General features: G+C 46.5%; 2 non-coding genes across 2 annotated transcripts; both read right to left on the bottom strand.

The window, feature by feature from the left end:
* Nucleotides 1–7,585: 7,585 nt before the first annotated feature.
* Trnar-ccg (transfer RNA arginine (anticodon CCG)) lies at nt 7,586–7,658 on the bottom strand. Its single transcript has one exon. It is a non-coding gene; the product is annotated as a tRNA-Arg (tRNA).
* Nucleotides 7,659–17,187: 9,529 nt separating this feature from the next.
* Trnar-ccg (transfer RNA arginine (anticodon CCG)) lies at nt 17,188–17,260 on the bottom strand. The gene has a single exon. It is a non-coding gene; the product is annotated as a tRNA-Arg (tRNA).
* Nucleotides 17,261–21,770: the final 4,510 nt, after the last annotated feature.

The following is a 21,770-nucleotide window of genomic DNA, read 5'->3' as shown; positions in this document are numbered from 1 at the left end:
ACATAACTTTTGAACAGAACCAGATAGAGACGTAATTTTTTCTGCACCAGATTTCTGGATGTCTGCAGATTCTCAGATTATAAAAAAATAAAATTGGTCTTTTTGAAAACAAAAACGTCATTTTAAAGGGTGACGCCATACCTTAACACGCTTTAAACAGAAGCACACAGTAAGTTATATCAACAATAATTCATAATAACAGGGGCCACAGTAATCTACTTGACATAGCTGACGCTTTCTGTGATGCCTTATTCATAAATGCTACCGACACTGCATCATGCTGCGACATGTCTTTTAACCGCTTTCCTTATTCATAATGTTTCCAACCTAACCTGGTGAAGTAATATTGATAATAGACACCCTTAATCCAACGACCACGGGAATCGCTAACATTTAGCCCTGCCACGTCAAAATTATTGCACACCATATTGCGGACATTCCTTACGTTATCTTTAACCTCATTTTTAAAATTGGTTAAATGAAAATTGTACCATTGTAATTTTCTCACGCTTAATTTTTTTCCCACAGCCGTACATCGTATGTACATAATTTGTAAAGTGACATATTAAAAGATTTGATGTTTTGATATATTCTGATTGCTGCTTCGGTTAAATATTTCCTGTCATCATGCAGAGGAGGTCCCATTTCAGTTTCTCACTACGGTCCGTCATTCTTTACATCTTTTTCTAACTCAATATTGACATAAATAAACTGATTCTGATTCCGAAATGTTTTTTTTCTTTATTGCAGTTTGCATGGTACACATAAAATTATCACACTTTACAAACGATAAAAGGGCCGATGCCCCTTTGGGTGGCGCGTGCCCATTGGGCCTCTTCGATTATCCGTTCCAGACAGTCCCGGACTGCCCGAGACAGTGCTTTCAGCCAATGAGCGTTGCGTATGCAGTCTTTTGGAAAGTCCGGGACTGTCGGAGACAGATAATCGAAGAGGCCCGTTAAGACGAATAAATGGTCCGGTGCAACGTGCATGCGTGACACGAGCGGGGCAGTGAAGCTACGCCTGCGAAAATTGGACCCTCGTATCTGTCTTACAGCGTTTGGCGCAGTCAGCGTCACCGGCGGTGTTGGGCGCGCTTTGGTGCGGCCTGGTGCTGGAGTGGAACCTTGGTAGAACATCTCGAGCCATTGCCGCTGCACGAGAGTGCATTGCGCGCTAGCTTGGCTGGCCGACAGTATGCTACAGGATGTTTCATTTTAACTGCAACCAAATTTTTAAAATTAGAAAAATATAAATCTTGCTCAGGTTATGTTTTTCATTAGTGTCTAGATACAGAGCAATTTCCGCAATTACTTGTGTTATTAGTGAAGTTACGCTAAATAACTTTATAATTATGAACAATACGTGGCTACAGAAAATGAGTACTTTGGGCCCGTCCTCGATATTACCTATCCCAATGATCATATTTTGAATAGCGGAGTTCATGTGGGAGCTAAGCGAACAATTAGTTGCGTAGCTCCCACAAACAGAAACTGGCCGCAAAAAGAGCGTCTGTGTCGTCGTTGTACCCGCCCCCCCCCCCCCCCCGCCTTTCGTCACGTCTCAGAGGTCACCGCCAGTCCGGCGGGATGAAATTTTGCGTCCTAAATGGAAATTCCTTGAACTCTACTTTATTCAAAATTTCGCTTCCTTGAGCGTGTAGTTGTCGGGATGTTTACAACAGAAGATTGCGATTTTTGGCAATATTCAAAGCCTAATTATCCAAACAGTAACAATTCCACATTATTTTGCTGCGTCTAGGAAATTGATAAATATCTCCTAAAGCTACAGACCAAGCGGCAATGCAGTAAATGCGGTAGTTTCTTCTAAATATGGTCACAACTAAGACACAGTTCACAAAAACCACGTATCTCATGCTTGTTCTTTAAAATTTAATTCTAAATCACTATAATCAATTTCTTTATGTTATATATAGTTAGAATCTACAAAAATTAAGCTTCTATATGGTATATACGACCACTTTATATCCTAAGTAGACGAGCCGCCACGATTGCTCCAAAAGTAATGAAAAAGGAGAGCTCGTGCCGCCCGAGTGGGACAGCCCCCTAAAGCGATGTAAAGCGCGTGCTCGGAAAGGCGCTCGCTGAGTAAGATGCTGCCACCACGCGGAACGCGCTGAGCCTAGCAACAATGGGCAGTGCAGGACACCATCAAATATGTTGCGTGAGCGAGAAGCCAAAGGGAGACCAGAAGCCGTGGAAAGCATGAAGAAGATTCTGCAGTGGTTGGCGTCCTTGTCGACACCAGCTGCTGCTGCTGCCCGCCCGTGTTTGCCAATGTGCACACGGGCGGCAGCAAAATTTCCAAAGCCAAAATAGATTGACAAGAAAAAGATACGATGACACGTATGCACATCTCATGAGTTTTAAATGCGAAAACACTTACCATTGAATTTATCATTGTTTATCAAACATTGAATTTATCATTGAACGCCGCCGAGTGGTCCAAAAATTATTGTGCTGCGAGGTATGTTTTCGAGTTTGACTATTAAATTGGTTCACGTTATTTTTTTTACTGTTTCTGCGACAGCACGTTCGCTGTAGACGTAAATGATTCTGACGATATTGCTGAGAAATCAAGGACGCCGCATGCCAGGGACGTCGGGCGCGACGAGAGACCACGGAAGCAGCTGCGGCCACCAACGGTTCATCGACGCGACGTGCCGCAGCGTCACCTGTCCGTACCTGCTCCTTCGAGGCGGGCTTGTGACGTCGCGTGGCAGGCAATGGGAATTTAGGTGGCGTTTATATGCTACCGGCGCCGCGGGCTTTTTCGCTCAATGGGCCATTTACAGCTTCGCATACAAAAAGCGTACAATGACTCGGAGAGCTAATCAGATGGCGAAAGCCATCAAGTGAAGGTTGCGAAGCACGACCAGAGTTATTCAAAACGCTCACACTTCCCAAAAATAAAATTCAGCGAAGCGCTAGAAAATGTACCAATATTTTAACCTAGTGTCTTCGAATGTACGGTTGACTTTCGCAAAAAAAAAGTCACTTAAATCATGTGCTACTCTCGACTTGATACGCATTCCTTGTTTCTGGAGGTACACGTTTCCTCCCCAAGACATATAGTGTGGAATTCAAATAGAAAGTCATTCATTGAATGAAAAAATCTACCGATATCCATGACTAATGAGGATTTTTTCAAAGGTAGCGAAATGGCTTTAAGCACTTTAAGAGAAAGGGCCTTCAATATACTCCTGAGGTGCCAGTAAATTGGAAAATCCTGTTTGTAGAAATTCTTCTGATGTTTCACCGAATCATGATTGCTGGGCATATCATCTAAGATAAAAAAAACCTATCCTATTCAATTGACACCTCTGAAGATTACTAATAAGAACAATTACTATTTTGTACCTGTTGCCATCACTAAAGAAATCCTGCACTCGCCACATTTAGAGATGCTCTCCGCATTCTTTACGCGTTCGAGACAGTCCGGATTGTCTTAAGGAGTTATTGGTTTCGTGTGCAAAATTTTTTTAATAAGTGAAAAAGCGGAATAACGCTTCCCCGAGTTATGCAAGGAAGAATAATATGAAAGAAAGATTCACTGTCGTTCTGTACGTACACAATTTCAGGCATAGTTTTGAGAAATTAGAGGCGACATATGTTGTAAATGTGTTTTTTTTTCTTTCACAGCACGTTTGCGCATTAGTGTAGATGCGCGTCTCGAAATCATTCATTGGAAGTGGAATCTGAAGAATACCAAACGCCAAGAAATTTGTACCAAATTCTGTTGAATTAGTTTGCCGTATATCATGGTAATGCAACAAAGTGTTCATCACACAAACAGGATGATGTTTTAGAGACTCGGCCAACCAATTTTTGACACCAGTTTTTTTTTCTAATGCAATGTAAAGCTTCCAGGGGAGAGTGGGCAATTCTACAGTGATAACGGGGAACACGTTGTGGAACATATTTTTCTTTCTGCAGTATCGAAGTGTTTATAAGCGTCGCACGCTAAAAACATGCTGTAATCGACGACAGGTGGGCGTGATAGTGATCCTACGCCGGCATAGGTGGGACATGTTACGATATGCCATGTATGCATGGAATGTAGTGTTAGCACCAATTTATGACTCCATTATTCAATGTCATTTTGTATCTCACCGCTGATTGCGATACTCCCTAATGCGAAATTGGAGCGCAACTCTATACGTGTTTTCATTTATCGATACATTGGCTTGCGTGGACAATCTGTCTCGTACGGCACGTTGCAAACTTAGCGAAGTGTGGCGCGACTGCCTCGCCGATTGACCTCACCTGGAGTACACATGTCTCCAGGTGAGCTCCAGGGGAACTCATTTGAATTGAGAATATGTTTCAGTTCACTGCTGGTAAATCATGGGGACCATCCGTGCACTCTATGTTACAGGTATGCACGGCACTCTTTCTCACATTTCTTCGATACAGTCTTTCAATCTTGTCCAACACATACATGCAAGACTAATATCCTTCCACTACAGTGTGTACAAGCCCAAGCAGTTCGGACATGTCTTGGCCTCCCGATATGTTCTTCGACAGCTGCGACGATTGTCATTGCATAGGAGCATCCGATCAGCACCCATATCGTGGTTGAGACGCTAAGAGTGCACATTCGACACCTTTCACGGCTACCATCCCACCATGTAACCGGCATGCCAGCGCGACGACCACAGCCTACATTCTGTGCAATGACGCTGCCTAGCAGAACGCCTCTAACGCTGATTGTAGCCACTCGTAATTCTGCATCAGCATTCGTAGTCACCTAACTAAAAAGTAGGGCCGGACCAGTCACATGGTCCTCACAAGTGGTTCTCGTACATCGTCAGCGTATACTTCCTTAGCCATGAGGGTAAGCCATGAGCCTTCCTTTGCCATGAGGGTAAGCAGCGCGGGTTATGCAGGCACAGCTTCAGGCGCACATCACTTGTGAGTCGCATACGTCGACATCGACACATGTACGTACCATCTTGCTGGCCATGGATGCGAGCCTCCGTCCTGCGGATGCTGTTGCTGTTGCTGCTGTAGGCTGGTCGGTGGCTGCTAATGATGATGCTGCTGCTGCTGCCGGGACGGCTCAGGCTGCTGCTGTTGTGAGGACAGCGGTGGCGGCATTTGCTGCGGCTGATGCTGTTGCGTTTGCAACTAGGCCGCGCTACGGTCGCTTGAAACGTTTGGCTTCGGCGTGTACAAATTGCTGCGCCCAGTAGGCGTCTTCGCTGGTGGCTCTCCCGACGTCTTTGTCTTTTTTAGCCGCTTTGCTTTCCGGCTCAACCCGTATCGTCTTACGGGTGCTAGATGACTTGTCAGTCTCCACGGTTTCTTCCTCTTCTACCGAGAGCACTTCACTTTGCCTTCAGGCTTCTCGACCTCATCGACGCCGCTTTCCGGTGCAAAGTTCGCGTTTCATTAGCAGGGACGTACTCGCATTTGCTGGCTGGGGCGTCGATAGGGGTGCCAGTTCATCGCGACGTGCGCTAGCAATCTTCTCGACCTCAACCTCGTGCATGTGCTCTGAAAGGTCCTCGCTCCGCACGGGCCCTGCGACGCTTGCATACGTCCTCGAGCATCCACTCTCGTCGTGTCCAAAGCGCCGATACACAGCGCCACGCGGGATACGGCATTCTCTCCGGATGTGACCCATACCGTGGCCGCGTAGACAAAGTGGTGCCCTCCCCCGCACCACAACAAGCGTGATATCCCCGACAGTCCGTAGTTGATGTGAAAAGTCGTCCACCGTGATGCCCGGTTTAGCTTGAGGCTCACCATACGTGTTGAAGGACCCTTGTCTGTACATCCTTGTACTCGCCACCGCTCTCGCACTATCTAATTTACCTTCCGCAGGAGGCCGACGTCACCTGCACGTCGTTGTCATGGACATTGTACAGCAGCCAAATAATCTTCAGTCGCGTATTCTGGTTACATGGGTCTAATACCATGGAACGGTGATTCTTGACTGCTAAATCGCCGACAGCGAGCATCTTCTTTACCTGAGCACCCTTCAGTGTAACTGCCCAAACGAGATTCGTTTGGTACGCCCCCAACGCGACCACCTCGGGGAGCATAGCAAAATGAGTAAGTGCGTCCCTCAATTCCTCGACGCGGTATGCGCACGCCTTGATGTCTGCGTGCAAAAAAAAACCGTACGCAGTGCTGCATCACCTGATGACCGGCGTCGTTTCTTCAATAGTCGTGTTACCGCGGCCATGCTGGTCTGCAACATTTCTCGAGCGGAGCTCGACGCGGCCGGAAATGGAATCGACTGCACCACAAGCCCATTAGGCAACGAGGACATGCAGAAGTATCAGCTGCAAGCACATAAACGGAAAAGCTTCACGAGTAAAAAACATTTATCATGCCCACGACAGACTCGAACCTGCAATCTCCTGATCCGGAATCAGGCACCTTACGAACAAAAAAACTTAGGCCTCGCGGACATGCAGAAGTAGCAGCTGTAAGCCCATGAACAGGAATGCTGCATGAGTGAAAAAAATTATCACTACCGCGACAGGACTGGCACCTGCAATCTCCTGATCCGGAATCGGGCGCCTTATCCATTTGGCCACGCCGACTTCTTTTCCTCTTTATTCCCTGGCTTTCACACACAACATTTCACCAAGCGAACAGTCGCAATAAGAACACAAAGAGTTTAATGTACCTTAGGTGAAGCCGTACCCAACCATCATCCTGCTGGATGCTTGTACTTATAATTCGCGCATATCCACCAGCGGCTCTACACTTGAGAGCCACTCGGGAGCTTCCGCTAACGTTTTATCCATTCCAACAAACCAGTGCATGCTCTCACGAAAATCAAGTCATACAGGCCGTGCATCCTTGTCAACGTAATATCCTGCCATTCTGGACCGCCATATAGAGTGGATGCGCATTAGCATAATTAAATCAAAAGGCACACCATCCTCGTTATCTTCGCTTAAGTACCTAATGCCATACGGGTCAAGTGGAAATTCTTTCCGTAGTGTTCTTTGTATACATCCCAAAAATAGACCCATTCCCAACATTGTAAAAAATATGATCGATTGTTTCTGGCTGCTTGCAAATTAAACAGTGCGATCCCCACTCTAAAAATAATTTCTTTCCCTCCCAAAACTTCTTAACTGGTAATGTTCATGTGTGTAATTTAAAAAAAAGAAAGTTTTTGTTCCTGGCGGCACTTGCATTTTCCTTCACTTTTTAAAACATCGCTGCCTGGACCTTCCGCTCTACGAGGACCTGTACAATGGCACCGCGAACAGTTTTTTTCGTTTCATACTGGACAGGTAATCGTTGGAAAACCGCCCTGATAGAAATCTTACACTCGATACTGCCGGAAGCAGAATGATCCATTAGGCCACGCGGATATGCAGAAGTAGCAGCTACATGCCCATAAACAATGCTGCACGAGTAAAAAAAGAAAAAAAAACACCTTGAAAACTCGGCGTCCGTGAAGGACTACAAAGAACCTGCCATTTCCTGATCCGATATAATGCGTCAAATCCCCACGGCCTCACGTATAGGAACCACCAGGCGTTCCATAAAACTAATGATTTACCACGCAGCAAGCAAAAAAAAAAAAAAAATCACGTCCGCGACAGGACTCGAACCTGCAATCTCCTGATCCGGAATCAGGCGCCTTATCCATTAGGCCACGCGGACATGCACGAGTCGCAGCATCTCCATATCAATAAAACATTCGGGAAATGAAGGTTTTCCCATAAGCCCATAATATGTTGCACTCAAACTGATACCCGGCGTAACATTTTAAGGCGTAAATCTTTGTTTCATGCGGTATCGCTTACCGTAAGTTTTCGCGGATGCGCGAGAATAATGTGCTTCAGCGACGAAGAAGAAGATGAGAAACATAATCTTATTCATTGATTACTTTTGTCCAAGTCATTTTCGTTTGTTTATCGCAACTCCTCCGTGGTGGAAGAGTTGCTATAAAAGTTTTCTTCCTGCGTGGTCTAGTGTAACCTTTCCCCGTGACAGTCGTCTTCATTTAAAATTCCCCCATAATGACGCTGGAGCGATATGGAGGAAAGCTGAAGCTTTCGCGAAACACGGGATATCTTAAGATCTGACAACATCCACAAAACGGAGAATATTTACGAGTATTCAGCGCTATTTATTTGAATGCGCCAGAAGATGCCACGCGTTGCTTGATGAACATTGTTCACTTCGGTAGACATCTCTATCTTCCCAGAGCATCTCCCAGTTCCATTTTCGCACCAAACACTTGAACAATTTAGGACAAGAAGTCTTGCCTGTCCAGTAATTTTATCACAACACACATTTTTGTTATGTGGCCTAAAAATTATATCACAGCTTTCGCGTAGTGCTGACTGCCAAACTGTATGCAGCACGCTGGCTATATATCATACCAACCCGCCGTGGTTGCCAAGTTGATTTGACGTTGCGCTGCAAAAGATGAATTTGCGGATTCAAATCCCCGTCACGGCGTCCGCGTTTCGATTAGAGCAACAGCAACCACAGCAGTGTATCGTGCATTGGGTGCACGTTGGATTACTACGGCGTGACTCATATTCAGATCGTGATTTTACACAGAAAAATATCCATCATGCCATCTCCATGCAGCTCCCCCTGAAGACGGCGCTATAAATTGTCCACGTGTTCAATGGGAAACTTATGAAACTCGTGCAAGCTACACCCCTTGACCGAACCGAGGTGCAAACCGGCAGTGAACCATGCAGTCCCGGCTTGCCAAGTGATTTCAGCCTGACTGCGCAGTTCCTTGTGTACTTAGCTCTTTTCCTGGTTTCTGTGACATAAGCGGGTAACTAAGAGACATCAATCATGACACGATACGCATCTGGCATATTGCGGATCGCCTAGTCCCCAGGTGGCTGGAAGACGAGAAGCTCGGTGATCGTCGCCATGCGGCTATTCAGTAAAGTGAAAGAATTCATTTCGTTTTCCTGCGAAAACTGAACAGCGAAATCCGCTGTGCTGTCAAAAATAATTGAAACCCTTCTAAATGGTTTTTCCCCTTTAATATCTATCAGGACGGCATGCTCCAGAGGAGCACTGCTTTAAAACTGAGGCCTACATCAAGCGTCCTTTTGAGGTGTCTCAGACCTCAGCTATACAAGTATTAAAATATTGCTCATGCGCTCTCCAATTATCACTTTAAGCTTTTAAAGAAGCTTCCATTGCTTTGCTACGCACCCAGATGTGTACCCTCAAGAAAGATGTGTGTAGTATGTGCACCGAATGATCGAAGTTGTCAGACTAGTGCTGCTCGTGGAAAAATCAAGGTCCATTAAATGGGTCGCGAAGCGTGGAACGAAAAGCGTGCTAATACTTATTACCAGAGATATCCGTTAATGGCGCACGATTGACGCGCGACTAGGTGAGGGGGGTGTGGGGGACAAACACTGAAACTAGAAAAACTATGCGAAAAATTATGTTCGAAAATTTTTCATCAAAATACTGTCACACCTCTAAATATACCGTTTCGAATATTTTTGTTGTACTAATAACAACAAATGTTTTTCATGATTTATTCCTTCTTGGTGACCCCTACCAAACAGTAACTCTGGCGCAAGACTTGGCAAAACTGCGCAAGCCAGCTACTTTTGCGGAATGGCGTTGCTCACTTCAACGCGGCGGTTTCGTACGAGCTTTCTTGAAGCGAAGCTTGTATTGGCTCACAAGTTTCGGTGGATGCTGAGCACAAGGTCGCGGGATCGAATCCCGGCCACGGCGGCCGCATTTCGATGGGGGCGAAATGCGAAAACACCCGCGTACTTTAGGCGCACGTTAAAGAACCCCAGGTGGTCCAAATTTCCGGAGTCCCCCACTACCGCGTGCCTCATAATCAGATCGTGATTTTGGCACGAAAAACCCCATAATTTATTTAGTTTCGGTGGCGTTGTCATGGTCACGCAAAAGAAAATGTCACAATTGCGCCCGAAAGGCGAAGCATCAATTGCGATATCAAATTAATAGAGAGCTATAAGGAGTAGGGATACTAGTTTTATCGCCTGCATAAACTTGACATATTCGCTTACTAAATTAACAGCGTGGTGTCAGCGCGCACAGGTAAACATGAATAGCCTCGATGACCGCAGATAACGACTGTCAAAACTGGGGCGTCAGGAAGCGCGGACGCCGCAGCGAGCGAAGGTTCGTGGGGTCTATCGCTTCAACGGAAACTGAGCGGCGTACGCACAACGCATACAAAGGTCAGAGCCGTGTGAGATCGCTTTCAAAATACGGTGCGCGCGCTGACACAGGCGCAAATACAGCTGGCACAGGCGCAAAGTGCAAGAACGCATTTGTTGGCAAAGTAGAAGCCGCCCCCCCTCCCTCCCACCCTCCCTCCCACGCTGCCTTCCCGCTTTGCTCCTTTCGCATGGGAGATTGCATCGCCAGTTACCCTTGCTCCCGGTTGCAAGATACGCATTTGTTGACGAAGCACAGCGTATCCCCTTCCTTCCCTCACTCGCGCATACGGCGCGCGGGGACGATTTTATCACCCTTGGACTTTATACGGAACCTCACAGCGACGGCAGAAATCCGCTTGAAGTGTCCGTGTAATTGCTATCGCAATGAAAAACCCGGCAGTCCCACAGTAGACCAGCTCTTCCAGCTGCGCCGGCGCTGGATCACGTGACGTGAGCGGCATATCAGGGTCATCTGGTTTGTCGCGGGGAGGGAAAGGGCGTTGGCGCGCGCTCTGCCGGGCTTCCGTCGCCTCAGACCAGTCTCGGCGATCGGTTGGCGACCACCGCATGGTGCGTTCCGCCGAGGTGCCGCCTGCGTTTGTGCAACGGCGCCACAAACTCGCTCGTCGTCCACGAGCCGATTCTAGCGTGAGGGCTTCCGAAGCCCAGGCGAAGCGTCAGCGAAGAGCCACGGACACCGAGTTGCGAGAGCGCGATGTTGAGGCCGAACGTCACCGAAGAGCAGCCGACCCCGACTTGCGGGAGCGCGATTTTGAGGCCAAACGTCAACATCGTCTTGCCCTCCAGGAACCCGACAACGGTGGTGCACGCCTCGGCAACGCTAGCATCAACTTCCCCGGTGCGACGGCGCGATTTCAACTCGAGTTTCTCAACCGGAACTTCAGAGCCTGTTGAAGAGCTATAACCGGTTGTGGTTCGAGCACAACGTGATACTTCGCTCCGCGGAACACCGAAGAAACACATAAGCTTCGCTTATCCCCATTTTCAAGTAGGGGAAGGGGTTGGCCATTTTATATTTCCTTGCGTGTTTGTTCAAAGTGTAGCGTCCGCTTCACATTAAACTTTGCGTGACCTAGCACATGACATTCATTCGCGAAAGGTGTGAGTGCAGGCTTTTTCTTATCGTGCAAGTTCACGGCTGCGGCATCCGACGCGCTGCCTCTTGTCGTGACGATAAATGCAGAACGCTCCCCGAAGAAACGACGCGCTATGTTCACTTCACTATGCGTAACACAGGCTCTGAGTGTCAGACGGACAGGAAATTAGTAAGTCTAATGTGATAATTGCGGGGCAACGTTGTTTTGTCTGATAACTCTTGGATATCAATACATGGTATCGCACGGAATTTCGAATGATTCTTTGAAAAGGTTTGGCATAAGTTTCTGTACATAAGGACTGTACGTGTGCTGGCCATAATACTTTTCCTCCATTGAAACATATGTTTCATTTCGTCAGTTACCGAATGCAACCGCCTTTCGTCGGTTGCATTCATCTGGGTCGATAAAAGTGAAGTTGCTTTTAGAACCTCTGTGGCACTGTCATGCATTTCCATACTATTCGCTCACGTTCCTGGGGAACCTGCTGGAGCAATTGTGTCAATACCAACCTAATTATGTTCACAGTGACACATACGCCACTCCTGTAGTTTAATGACACGCTGGCACTAAAGCTGAGTTGAGCAGCACCACGAAATCTCAAAACGTTATTCTCAGTACCACCGAACATCTCGTCATTTATACCATTCCCACATAGCCCTACGTAGCCCCAAAGGAAAAACTGCTGGCGCCATCGAAATGCCGGACGCTAAAAAAAGTCGCACATTCGCGCCAAGCCGCATAAGATTTGGCGTCACTGCCATTTCTGGTTGGGACGTCAACTTTCTTTTCCTTTTTTTAGTGTTGTATTACGTGTTTCGGTACAAAGTAAAGGGCAATTTTTGTGAACGTCGCCCTCTGTACAAAGAGGTGTCGTCCTTTACAGGGTGTTTCTGGGAAGACAAAATTATATTTAAATACAGCCCCTTTGAAATAAAAGGATGGCTCTATCGGAGACATGCCGTCAGTGGGGACGATCTAGGGGTGACGGGTGATACGTGGCAATTAGACACTAATTCACACAATAATTAGCTTTTATTATTTTGTTTCAGCGGGCTCATCGTAATTGGGAAATTGAAGAGAGGTCTGTCTACATGCTAAACCAACATTTGGAGCAGGAAAAAGGCGATTACCCGTGGAACTGTGGCAGCACGAATTTAGGCGATCAGAGCGTGGGAAACCGAAACTTGGCATCGTCGATTTTCGGAGTTCTGGCAGCCCGCTGGCAGCCAGACGGCAGCGAGCTAGTTTCTGTCCTGGTAGGAAGTCACGTGTGTTGCGAAAGCTTGCTAAAGTTGTTCCTATACACAAAAATGGAGACCGAAACCTGCCTGAAAATTACCGCCCAATATCTGTCCTGAGTGCCATTAATACAGCTTTTGAAAAACTCATCGCGAAACGGGTCATGAATTTTGTCGAAAAAGAATCATTGCTAACACCGAGTCAGCATGGTTTCAGGAGCAAGAGGTCAACCGCCACTGCCTATATTATCTTTCTCTGATATTGTAAACACCTACTTAAACAATAATATGATCGTATTAGGTTTGTTCATTGACATTAAAAACTTTCAATACTGTACATCATGGGATATTACTTCAGAAACTAGAACGTTACGGCTTCCGTGGTGTCTGTCTCGAATTTTTCAGAAGCTATCTCACCAATAGACAACAAAAGGTACGATTTCGCGATGTCGAATCAGATTTTTCTGAGGTCTCAACGGCAGTCCCTCAAGGATCTGTGTTGGCACCCATATTATTTTCATCATACGTGAACGATCTGCCGTTGATATTGCGTAATTTCACTCCTGTTATGTACGCAGATGACACTGCACTCATTTGCGCACATGAGTCTACGCCTGAAGCTTGTAATATAGCTAACGAAGAAATGAAGCTTATCAGTAATTGGTTTCACGCTAATAAGCTGCTACTAAACGTAAAGAAGACAAAATATATGTTAATTCATTCTTCACACAAAGCTATAACTTTCGACTCATGCGTGCTTCAGGTAGAGGAGAGCCCATTGAACGTGTGAACAGCATAACATATTTAGGTGTTGTAATAGACCATCATTTAAACTGGAAAATGCATATTGATTCGCTATGTAAAAAGCTCAGCACTGTTTGCTTTGTGATATTTAAATGTCGCCAGTTTTTCGATGTACCAACTTTGAGAACCATCTATTTTGCTCTTTTTCATAGTCAGATATCATACTGTATAGAGTCGTGGGGCCATACGTATGAATCCTACCTAAGGCCACTTGTAGTGCTGCAGAAGCGAGCAATTCGGTTTCTGTCAAGTTCAAGTTATGCAGCCCCAACAAAGCCGCTTTTTAACAACTATCAAATCATGCCCCTTAAACTGCTAATAAACTATAAACCACAATTATGGTGTATAACTGTATAACTAACAATTGTCCAGTTCACCACTCATCATTCTTGTCTTCCCGGTTCCCAACAAGAGGCTACGAAGCCGGGAACTTCCTACAGCCTCTTGTAAAAAATGTATATGGCAAAAGGCGGCTTCCTAGCATTGGTTGTACTTTGTGGACACAGTCTTCCTGTGCACGTAAAACAAAGTAAATACTTTTTTCTTATGCTGAAACGCCATTACAAAGACCTGTTTTAACGTTGAATTATAGTTACAATACAAGTTGTCTGCTACCTGCATGAACACACAACCTGTAGAAATCGATATTGTATAAATAGAACCTCTGTTATTATTCATGTATGGATCCAAAACTAGCTTGATGCTAAGGATCCAGATGCTTCTCATGTATTTCGTCATTTTTGTATCCTTCTGGCAAATAAATTCAATTCAATTCAATTCATTCAAAATCCCAAGACAACCTGAAACTGTCCGAAGTTAGCAAAATCGAACGCCCGGACAGCTGGCCTAGGGATAAACCGTAAACATACTGCCAGCATGGCAGCTGCCTTTGACAAGGCGGGCGCGCGGTCGGCATAGTCGACCCGTTTATGCGTTGCGAACTTGAAAATATATAGTTGCATTCGGGGGATACGATGACTTTCGTGAGATGTCGCGCGACTCGATACAGGGCGTGCACTGGGTCAACTTCACTTTTGAGAGCGAAACAAACGGCCTGCGACGCGTCCAATGGCGAAGACGCGAAATCCAGCCTACCCCGAAACCGCTCGCTCGAGGATGCCTGCTCGCAGCGATCACGTCGCCCACGGGCGACATTGATGAGTTCACGTTTTGTCATCATTTGACACGACACGAAAATGCAGGATATGAGGTATTTGTTATACCCATAAGATTTCGTGCCAACCGGCTTGGGCTTCTCTTGAGGATGTCCCAAAAGAATACTGCATCCCAGCAGTATATGTGGTCGCGGGCATGCAGAAGTAGCAGCTGCAAGCCCATAAACTGGAATGCTGCATGAGTAAAAAAAAATGCTCGGCCTTTACACGCTGTGGAGGCGGTTGACCAGCGAAGCAGTAAAGGGGCGGCCACGGTGTTTATCTTAAGGTTATCACGCGGGTATATTAAATTGTTATTGAACAGTGTTACGCAGTTATGTGTCACATTACGCGCCCCTTTATGCCGAGCAATGAAGACACAGACACGTTGGGCGTTGGTGGCACGACTGCGGCGGTAGGACTCCCGGCGCTGTTCTTCGTACGCGAGCTATTCCTCAAGAGAACGCACGACACGTAACTGCATCATTGCGATGTCGGAGAGAATCACGCGCGGGCGCACTGCTGCGAAATAGGAACGACGTCACCGACCGCGCAGCCGATTGCGCCAGACGTTCCCTCGCCCCTTTGCATCCCCAAACTTGACGCGTGCGCACTCCCTGCAGGCTGCGCTACGTCACACCCACGATGCGAAAGACCCAAACATTCAACATTCCCTGTTGTTGCTGTGTATCAACATCATGCGCATCATCACGCCTATATTTATGTCCACTGCAGGACGAAGGCCTCTCCCTGCGATCCCATTACCCTGTCTTGCGCTAGGTATCCAACTTGGAATTTCCTAACTCATCATCCCACCGACTTTCTGCCGTCCTCGACTGCGCTTCCTTCTCTTGGTATCCACTGCTCCTACGTATTACATGGCCTGCCAGCTCATTTCTTCCGCTTAATGTCAACTAGTCTACCCGTTTGTTCTCTGACGCTCTCTTCCTGTCTCTTGTTACTCCTAAGATTTTTCGTTCCATTGCTCTTTGTGCGGTCCTTAACTTGTTCTCGAGCTTCTTTGTCAACCTCCAAGTTTCTGCCCCGTATGTTAGCCCGGTAGAATGCAATGATTGTACATTCTTTTTCACGCGCATGCACATGCCTGCCGTATGCACTCCAACCCAATTTTATTCTTCTGTAAATTTCTTCTCATGCAGGGCCAGCCCTAGAGGCTGACGGGCGGATCCTGAATTCTTGTTCCCTTGCCAGGCTATTGACATTATCTTTGTCTTCTGCATATTCATCTTCAACCCAATTCTTGCACTTTATCGATGAAGTCCTCAATCATTTGTTGTAATTCCTCTCCATTGTTGCTCAATAGGACAATGTGTAATAAATAAGTAAAAAAAACCGAGTTGCAGGTTGCTTAGCCTCGATCCTCACTCCTAATCCTATGCCAGTCTAAGAGCTTGAATACTTCTTCTAAGCATAGCGTGAATAGCATTGGAGAGATTGGTCTTTGCTGACCCTTTCTTGATAGGATCTTTCCTTTTCTTGTGTAGAACAAGGTAGCTGTGGAATCCTTGTAGATATTTGTCATGCAAGATATTACGTATGCCTCCTCCAACTCCTGATTACAATGCATCTACGCTGCTGATATCTCTACGTATTATGTGAATGCCTTTTCATAATCTATGTGAAAGCCATATAGAGAGGTTGATTGTACTCCGCATTTCTCGATTACCTGATTGATGGCATGGATATGGTCCATCGTAGAATACCCTTCCTGAAGCCAGCCTGTTCCTGGTTGACTGAAGCTCAAGTGTTGTCCTGATTCTATTGGAAATTATCTTGGTGAATATTTTATACAATTGCAAGCTAATGGGTCTGCAATACTTCGGGATTCTTTAACGTCTCCCTTCTTATGGATAAGTATAATGTTGGCGTTCTTCACTCTGCGTACACTTGAAGTGGTGAGGATTGCGTATAAAGGCCGCAATTTGTTTTCAAGCATGATATCTCCTCCATCTTTGATTAAATCTACATGGTTATTCCATCTTCTCCAGGCGCTTTTCCCTGGTATATCTTTCAAGGAACTTCACGCTAGTATAGAAGGTAAGGTTAAGTGCAGTGAGAAGCGCATAGGTTAGTGAGGTCTAGGATTTCTCTCAATTTGAAGAGAGAGAGAGTGAAATTAGTCAAGAGGAAACAGGCCAACTAGAGGCACAGGTAAAAGCAGACAATCAGGCTGGGCTCGCAAACAAATATGCTTTAGAACAGGAAGATGAAGATAACATAGAGCTAATGAATGAAACGCGCCTAGGTTTGATTCAGAAGCAGCAATTGAAGTGGGAGGTAGGGCACAAGGCAACCAGTGTAGCTCTCCCAAGAAACAAAGGCCTAATAAAGAAACGGCAAAAACATGAAAGCGTCAAACTCAAGAGATCAGATAGAATTCGCTGAACTGTCAAAAATGATCAACAAGAAGAAAGTAAGGGATATTCGGAAATATAACGGCGGAAAATTGAGTCGCCGTAAAATATGGAGCAGCATGAAATCAGAAAACTAGGCATAGGACAAGGCAAGATGTTGCGTATAGAGGTGCCGGCTCCGCCCCCAATTATTTTTCCGGTTCTCGCGCATGCACACCTGTGAGATGCGCGCAAGGCCCTCCTGGACACGGGCGGATGTTTCGCCTAGGCATATACAGTATCGCTGTAATAAATAAGTAAAAAAAAACACGTACGCGACAGGACTCGAACTTGCAATCTCCTGATCCGGAATCAGGCGCCTTATCCATTAGGCCACGCGCACATGCAGACGAGGGCATAGAAGAAAAGCAACTATGCAGACTCCTGACACGCCTTTTCGCTTCTTGGTGCCGATACTGATTATCATTGCCACGTGGATCGAATCATCGGTGCTGCGCCTCTGTACAGCTGTTCCAGCTCGCGCCGACGGAGACCGCGAGCATAAGTTGCCAGGTGTCACTCCTGGATGGCCGACCCCAGTTCCATGCAACGCAGCGCGGCGTTCCTGGAGCACCATCTTGAGCTCACTTGGACAAAGCCATCGGCATCGACAGATGCATGCCCGGCCTGCTTTATAAGCAGCTGGCTGTCCTCGCGCCCTCCAGTGGGCGTGGAAGAACTGCAACAATGCAGACCCCTGACACGCCTTTTCGCTTCTTGTGCATGTTGGTTCAGGTACTCAACTCTTGTGTAAAAATAATAATGCTTTTGTGCTCTCACTTCTATGCCCACAAGTGTTATTTTGCCTTGCTTGGGAATGTATTCATGCATCTCTAAAATGTTGCTACTATCAGGTGATGTAGAGCTCGATCCCGGAACTGACCCGCTACTGACAACGCCGGGAAACAACATACTGAGCTGTTATCGCTGCTAAAGGAACTACATGCCAATGTTAATTATTATTATTTGATTTGTAAGAATATACACAGAAAAGAGAAATCGAGGAGCGAGGCTGGCAACTGCCACCAGAAGAGGCACAACGCCTGCCTACTCTTCAGAAAGGACGAGAGAAGCATAGAAAGGAAAGATAGGAAGGAGGGCAGGAAGGAGGAAAGAAATAGCGGGATGACAAATCTCAAAGAATAAAGTACAACATACAGTAGGGCCCGTCCCTGCAGGGCATGCTACTAAAGAACGTAAAATGAAAGAAATGGTTGCTGGCTTGCAAACGTGCCGCTAAGTTCGTTGCTTCTAGAAAAGTAAGCAGAGTGCGATGAGCTTGATCCCGTCGAGACTCACAACCACTGGGGTATAAACATTCGCTTAGAGTCGTACACCGCAGGCCAAGGAGACGATAGTCCTTCACTAGCGATAAGCGTTGCGCACTGAAAGCGGGAAATTCCAATATCAGGTGCTGGAAGTGTCTCGCAGCCACCGCAAGACGTAAACGATGGACTAGTCACACGTCCTTGTCTGTATAAACGTTCGTGCACGTTAACACAGCCAACCCTTAGCTTGAGTAGTTTCGCTCTAGCACGACGAGGCAAGCCTCGACCGCGAACACGCGGCGGGAACGTTCCATTTGCGACGCGCTGGTTTGGATGCTGCTTGAGTAGGTGGCGACGAATCAGCAGACGAGCGTCGTCAAGCTTGCACAAAATTTCAGGGCAAGCACAGTCGTTATGAGTGCAAGTTGAAGCCAGTCGATCAGCCTCTTCAGTTGCAGCGTTCCCTACGTGCGAAGGTATCCATTGAGCAACGAGAGATACCCCACGTCATAAAATTTGTTGGCAGAGTCAGTAATACTGCGCACAATTGGGCAATCAACCTGACTGCGTAATCTGCTAAGGGCAGCGCGGGAGTCCGTAAATATGACAATCTTCGGTGAGGTTAACTCGTCTTGCACGTATTTCAGTGCAACATTAATTGCTGCTAGCTCCGAGGTGTTGACAAGGCTGGATGGGGTATATGAAATATACGTCGTGCTTGAGTTTAAGGGCAGAAAAAAGCTGCAGAGGCGCCTTGACCGTCGCTCGGTACAGATGCATCTGTAAATACTTGAAGATACTCTAGAAATCTCTCGAACATGTGCGACTGAGACAATTGGGATATGGCCGAAACAGGCATATCAGATTTTTGTGTATGTCAGGGATTCTAAGGTAAATGGGCAGTACGTGTTTGATGATATTTCCGCAGGCGAAGGCGTAACTGGAGCATCATGTTCAGAAATGCCAGCAATGTTCATAAATAATGCCGCCATTTTTCCAATGCGAGAAAACTGGCGGTAAATCAGACGACCAAGGAGCATTTGACCATTCGATGCGCAGTGCAGACGCTCAATATGATATAGAGCACTCTGGTCTGCTTGTAGCCTTAGAGGTAAATGATGTGCTTCAGTGAGTAATGGAACTGATTGCGCCTCACGAGGTAATCCCGGCATTACTCGAAGGGCAACGCAATGATCACGTTCCAGTTGGGCCATCAAACTAGGTGGGACGTTCAGGAATGGTAACGCATACATCATGCCTGAGAGTACAGATGATTGTTGTTTGGTCACCGCCTGCACCTCTAGCTGTCAAGGCGGCCACATACTTAAGGATGGATTGCGATTTGTTGCGTACGAATTTAACGGCAGGGCGCCAAGAGATGCGATCATCCACAATTAAGCCCAAATAACGGTGTTGGCGCACCCACCTTATCGGCGTTTCGTCAAGGTACAGTCGGCTCATTGTTCGACGAGCGCGTTGTTTATCAGGGTGGTATGCTATGGCAGCTGACTTAGCAGGTGAAATCAGAAATTGCTGAAATTGAATAGGCTATCAACCCTTGAAAGCACTATCCAGTCGTCTGAAGGCAAAACATACGAAAGCCTCGTCCCTCAGGTTACTAATCTGAACCACCGTTTTGATGACATCGAAGACCAATCGCGCAGAGAAAACTTAATCTTTCGCAGTTTCACGGTAGTCTTTCAAAAATGCGGGTGCAATCTGAGCAGCAAATATGCGCTGCCCTTAACATCTCCCTAGACCTAATTCTGAGCAGTAGTGACGACCGCATATCTCGCTTGCATCTATTGGCAAAGTTTGTTCCTGGAAAATGCCGGCCAGTTTTGTTAAGTTTCCATCTTTCAAATTCAGAGAAAGCATATTTTCATCACGCAGCAAGCTAAAATTTCTAGAATATTCTTCAACGAAGATTCTGCCGGACAACCAGACACTTGCGCAAGAAGCTTTTGAATACGGTAAAGCCAGTGTCCAACAGCTCTCCGTGCGATATAATAACTGTACATAAACAAGAAAGCTATGTTAACTCCCCATCTACTGACAGCGTCTGTGAACTTCGTCAGAGCCATGACCCGAATATGGGCACCGTTCACTGTTTAGTGGCGTTGGCTACGACAATGTTTCGCCCCAGTATTGCCGACACCGGCCGCTACAGGCGATGAAAATGATACACCATTCCGAACGACAACTGCGTCCTTATCGTCGGTCGTTCGAGAGGTATGCCCTGCGCTTTGTCGATATCAAGCTCACAATTGTTCCCGCTGGTCATATCGATTGCGAACACGTGCTATCATATGCAGAGCATGCGCACTTTGATATTTTCTCAACTCGGACAGTCTCTTTTCGTGATAAGCGATCGAAGTATCACGGCGAATTTATACAGCGTCTCTCCAGTTTGCTGGTTTGACACTGCCATACCAAAGCATCACTTGTAGTGGCGCATAGATCGCGCGCAAACTGCAATGCACGGTGCCTATAAGCGTTAAGCTCTTCATTCGGCAGTAGTGACACGTTGGTATCCTAACAATGCGCAGCATATTACTCTTACGCAGGCTTGTCTTTCTATTTACTAACATTAGGAGAATGCTAAGCAAACGTGACGCTTTAGCTTCTGTTGTTGGCACAAGCTTGGCTGATGTCGTTGTACTCACGGAAACCAACGCGCCGTGGTTGCTCAGTGGCTATGGGTGGGGCTGCTGAGCACGAGTTCGCGGGATCGAATCCCGGCCACGGCGGCCGCATTTCAATGGGGGCGAAATGCTAAAACACCCGTCTGCTTAGATTTAGGTGTAGGATAAAGAACCCCAGGTAGTCCAAATTTCCACCAGTCCACCACTACGGCATGCCTCATAATCAGGTCGTGGTTTTAGTATTAGTAGTCTTTTATTGTTCCAGACATCTAATATATCACATGGCCGAGGAGATGGGAAAAAAGCCACTGTATCGCATCTTGACAAAGCTCCCATCCCCCGTAAGTATATCAAGCAGTTGCATGCTGACGGATGATTCATTCAATAAGAATATTGCAAACAGTACTTTAAGCGAATACTATAACATAACTGAAATCTCACCTAATACTATAACATAACTGAATTAACTTACCGCGCCACTATCAGCGAGGCCCGACTGGTTTTCTTTAATTATTCACTCCCGCTTCTCTTGACCACTAACCCATCAAAATTTTGGAATAGCGTTAAGCCCAGAAAGAAGTCACAGTTTCGCCCGAAAGCGAAGCATCAATTAAGATAGGAAATTAATAGAGAGCTATACGGATAAGGAAAGTAGCTTTATCTGCTGCATGAACTTGACACATTGCTTACTAACTGAATTAATAAGCATGAAGTCAGCACCCACAAGCAAACATGAATACATCACGCTCGATGACCACAGAAAACCACTGTCAAAACGCTGGTGTCAACAAGCGTGAGCAGCAGCGACCGAAGGTTCGTGCGGTCTATCGCTTCAACGGAAACTAAGGTAACAGCTGTGGGGATATCGCTTTCAAGATACGGTGCGCGCTACAGCCCGCAGCCACACAAAGACCAAGTACGCAGTTGGTGGAATAGTAGA

This window comes from Dermacentor silvarum, chromosome 1, assembly GCF_013339745.2.
Source record: "Dermacentor silvarum isolate Dsil-2018 chromosome 1, BIME_Dsil_1.4, whole genome shotgun sequence".
Classification (NCBI taxonomy): domain Eukaryota; kingdom Metazoa; phylum Arthropoda; class Arachnida; order Ixodida; family Ixodidae; genus Dermacentor; species Dermacentor silvarum.
Note: the sequence above shows the minus strand (reverse complement) of the source record. Positions and strands in the feature narration are given on the sequence as shown.